Here is a 4,725-nt window from a genome sequence, read left to right as displayed (position 1 = left end):
CAGCAAAAAAGTAGTCAGAATGATGGGAATAGGAGGTCTGCTATACAAACTAATGAGACTGGAAAATGCAGGTATATTTCATTGCAAGGCTGGGATTCTTAACTGTAGGGTGATAAAGAACAACAGATATCTCTGATAGTTATAATTTGTATTGCGATACACCTAGAAGCCATAATTAAATATCAGTGGTCCACTGTGCTAGGCACTGCATAAGTACATAAAAAATGACCTATGCCCCGAAGATCTTATAATCTTGGTGTATGATTCTCATACTTATAGCCTTGGCAATGCTACACTCGCTAGCACTACGACCGAAAGAGACTTGGGGGTCATGACTGACCACAAGATGAACATGAGCCACCAACGCGATGCTGCAGCTTGCAAAGCAAATAAAATTCTGGCTTGCATCTACTGATGCATCTCAAGTAAAACCCAAGAAGTCATCTTCCCAATGTACTTGGCCTTGGTGAAGCTGCATCCAATTCTGGGCTCCACACTATAGAAGGGATGTGGAGAAGCTTGAGAGTCCAGAGGAGAGCCACATGCATGATCAGAGGTCAAGAGAGCAGGCCTTATGAGGAGAAGCTGAGAGCCATGGGACTCTTCAGCCTGGAGAAGACAAAGCTCAGGGGTGACTTGATGGCAGCCTATAAGTACATCAGGGTGTGCATCAGGATCTGGGGAAACATCTGTTCAGCAGAGCACCCCAAGGGAAGACAAGGTCTAATGGTCACAAACTGCTGGAAGGCCAATTTAGACTGGACATAAGGAAAAACGTCTTTCCCGTCCGAGTCTCCAGAGTCTAGAATAGACTCCCCCCAGAAGTGGTGCGAGCACCTACTGTGGATACCTTTAAGAAACACTTGGATGCTTATCTTGCTGGGGTGATCTGACCCCTGCCAACTTCTTGCCCCTTGGGCAGGGGGTTGGACCCGAGGATCTCGCGAGGTCCCTTCCAGCCCTAACGCCTATGAAATCTATGACAAGAGATAAAAAACAACACAAGAGAGAATGGAAGAAGTTAAAGAAAACGGGGTTAGATTAGCATTAAAAAGCTGCAGTCAGAGCATGCCAGATACCCCGTCCTTTGTAAGATACTGGATCTTATGATACTCCTGGTATTTCAGAACAGGCCAAAATTCAGCATGATTCACTATGAAGGCCGGGAGCTTTCAGCATCCTAACGTCTTGAGCCGGCCTAGCCCTGCGAGGGGCTAACGAAGCCAGTTTCATAAACAAAAGTTGTCCATCAGCCAACTTCGATTGCAGATTGCACATTCCACCGTTACGACCAGACATCTGAGAAAAACAACTGTGTTTTGTGCTGAGGTCAAGTACTCCTTTCTCCCTCTCCCTTGTGTGCTGTACACCGAGTGGAACTATTTTTGCTATCTGGAAAGTATTTATTCATTTGCAACAAAAAAAACACCCTTCTCATTTCAGTACAACAATCCCTAAGAATTACCCTGGTCTCTTGAGGGGATTTTTTGACTCTGCAGACCAAGGTTGTGAGTGTGTAAAAATGCTGAGTCGACAATGCAAACTGCCCGTCGCATTCCCCAAAGACTCCTCCCGTCAACTGATCTAAAAAATGAGAGCTTTCCCACAAAACAGGAGGATGTCCTCAGTGCTGAGAGGTTATGCACTTAAAAAAAATGCAGACTGAATAACAATTTGGTTTTAATTTGCCACCAAAACAAGGGGTTCCCAAATGATCATTTAGTACTTGCATTTGGAAAAAAAAAAATGGACATAAATTAGTGACACACATCAGCCTAGGAAGACAACCATGCCTGAGTAAAGGTCACTTCATTTCCCACAATTACCATTCGCAGGCAGAAACGATATGGATTAGCAAAATAAACGTACCCGTCATCACGTCTGGATGATCCACAGCCTCTGGCTCCCTTGGACCAGTGCGCACAAATAAATTCCTAACTTTGGGGCCTGTGACTGCACACCTGCCTCCACCTTGCCAGAGACCCCCCATCTAAAAACAAACCAATGTTTAATGTCACAACCCAGGGAAAAGATTGTGGCCTAAACCACACAAGCTATGCAGATCACTAACAAATGACATGGAGAATCTTACAGACATTTCTGTTGCACCAAGGCAAGCATCATCATAGCATGCAAGAGCTACCTAAGCCTAAATGAATTCAACCTTTCACCACCCTTATAACGCAGAGTGCATTATCCCCATTTTATAGACAAGAAAACAGACAATTCAGGACGAGATTTTCAAAAGCACTCAACCTCCATTCAACTCTAATCCCACTGATTTCTTGTATTATTGATTTCTAATGGCAGAGGAGATGAGCTGAACCGGAGCTTGTTTGAAAATCCCACCCTAAATGATTTGCTGGGAACCAAACAATAAATGTGTGGAGGGGGTCACAAGAGAAGCTGCGTCTCTAGGGTTGCGGCCCACTATAGCCTTCGCCATATTATCATCCTTCTCCATACATGAACACCTCGCGGTGTACCTGGAAGTGAACTGCACACCTCTGCAGTGCTCGGAGAGGTGGTATTAAAACCATTAATTAAGGGGACAGTCTCATTCTGCAACAACTTGGACATCCAAGTGGCCTCTTAAGACTAGTATCCTACACAGCACATGGCACTTACCCATTATGGAAACCAAATAACTACAAAGGCAAAGGTTGCATCAGAAAGAAACGGTCATTTCAATGTGGTCAATCATAGATGGAAAAAGGATTCATCAGACCATGGATAAAACAGCATTGAACGTTCAAAACCTCCACACTGGGCATTACTGAGTTCAAATAAAAACCTAATGTCAACTTTCATTTCTACCCAGGAGAACTTTTACAACCTTTTCTCCAATGCCTGACAAAGGGTGTTTGCACCCAAAAGCTTGCAATTAAAGACATTTTTTTGCAAAACTCTTGTTGGTCTAATAAAAGATAATCACCTCTACTATGAGTCCTGGCTGCCTTTTCCTCTAGACCAATACAGCTATAACTTGGAGACCTATGAGAACCACTGGAAAACTTAAGCACAGCACCTACATGCCACGCTGTACATCAAAACGGTGCCAAAAGTTGCACAATGCTTCTTCTTTAGTCATTCAGTTCCAAGCAGGGCTCCCCTTAAATAACCCTGCCGTGGCACTGGGAGGATGCACACAAAAGGAAAGACCCCCCCTGTGCTTAGTTCTAGCTAATGTTTTTCTAGTTACTTTTTTTTTTTAATCTCACACTCCAAACACAAGGCAAAGTGGAGAAACTGCATCACGGGCAGATGCCCCTTGGACTCATGGCACACCATACAGTACACGAGTCTTTTCCCATATTGTATGGGGGGGGTGGAATTCAAAGCCCCTTCTTTTACACACTAAATCTGATCTGAGGCTCATCTCGACAATGTTGATAAATATGCTGCCATGCATTATTTATGCGCTCTCGCTCTCCCGCCTCCTGCTCCTGACTGGAAAGCAGCATCCACCGCCGCTGCAACGTGTAAGTAGAGAGCTCCGAGACCTGCCCTGTATAAATACCTGCAATAAATAAAAGATAAACAAGAGATGTTGCATGGCGACAGCCGCTGCTCCTCTTCCTCCCGCTGCTTGCCTTTCAATGCATGCAAGGCATTTAAGCTAGGGGGGCTTCGTGGAGGGGGCTAGAAGCCGAGGCAGCTGTAAGCCACCATGCTGGTTCCTGGCTGCAGCTGTATTAAATAAACTATTTGGACCAGGATGGAAAACACCCCTGCACTAAAAACATCTGAGAGCAGAAATTTCTGCTGATGAGCACCAGGAGATCAGCGGTTTACAACGCTAGCAGCATTCCTTCAGCTATTCATCATCCTAATCATCATTATAAATGTTGGCAGCCAGCAAAAAACATCCATTGTTTCTCTCCTTCCTTTTTCCACCCCCCGCCTCTTCCACCCTCCTTAAGATCTGCAGACTTAGTGATGAGGAGACTTTACGGTGGTTTAATCCTCAGTGGTTTTTCCAAGCTACGCAGGGGACCACCTCTGAAGATGCTTTGCTGCAGAGCTGCCGTACAGGCAATAGAGCACGGCAGCCAACGGAGGAAAACCAGTGACCGCAATGAAAAGGTCCTTGGAGGCCAGACTTGCAGATCCTCTCTCCTGCGGCCAGTTTTATTGAAGAGACTGAGACTCCCAACTGCTGGGTTTCTTTCCAGCCTATGTGATCTAACCCCTTGCATTTCAGTTTCTCCAGTAGTTGAAATGGAGGAGCACGATGGCCTTCCTCAAATCATGTTGTGTGGCTTCATTAATGCTGATGAAGTGCTGAGACTCCCAGGGGCAAAGCTTTGTGGAAGTATTACTTCGTTTTGAACAGTCACTATCCTACACCCATCTTGCTCCCACATGCAAATACTTTGAGATGCAAAAGATGCCATACGCAGGGTGTCAATGGATTTATATGTCTATTCTCTCCCCGGGGAACGCACACTACTCCGCTTCACACAGGCCCACAGAGATTTCAGACTCTTGGCACAAGAGTAAGCCATGATTATTAGGGTTGTCGCTTTTCAATACGGTTAACAAGCGGACCAAAATCTATCACGTATCCTGACTGAGTAACCTTGGGGTTGAAAGGCAAGAGGAGTCTTACTGTGATGCCACGCTGTCAACTGGATAGCCCAGGCTAAGTCCAGGCGTTCAAGAAGCCAGCAGTGGAAGTGCTCTAACTTTTGAGATTTACTCCAAGCGCCCCCGTTTAGGTCA

The sequence above is a fragment of the Alligator sinensis genome, unplaced genomic scaffold, assembly GCF_000455745.1.
Source record: "Alligator sinensis unplaced genomic scaffold, ASM45574v1 scaffold1133_1, whole genome shotgun sequence".
In the NCBI taxonomy this organism is placed as follows: domain Eukaryota; kingdom Metazoa; phylum Chordata; order Crocodylia; family Alligatoridae; genus Alligator; species Alligator sinensis.
Note: the sequence above shows the minus strand (reverse complement) of the source record.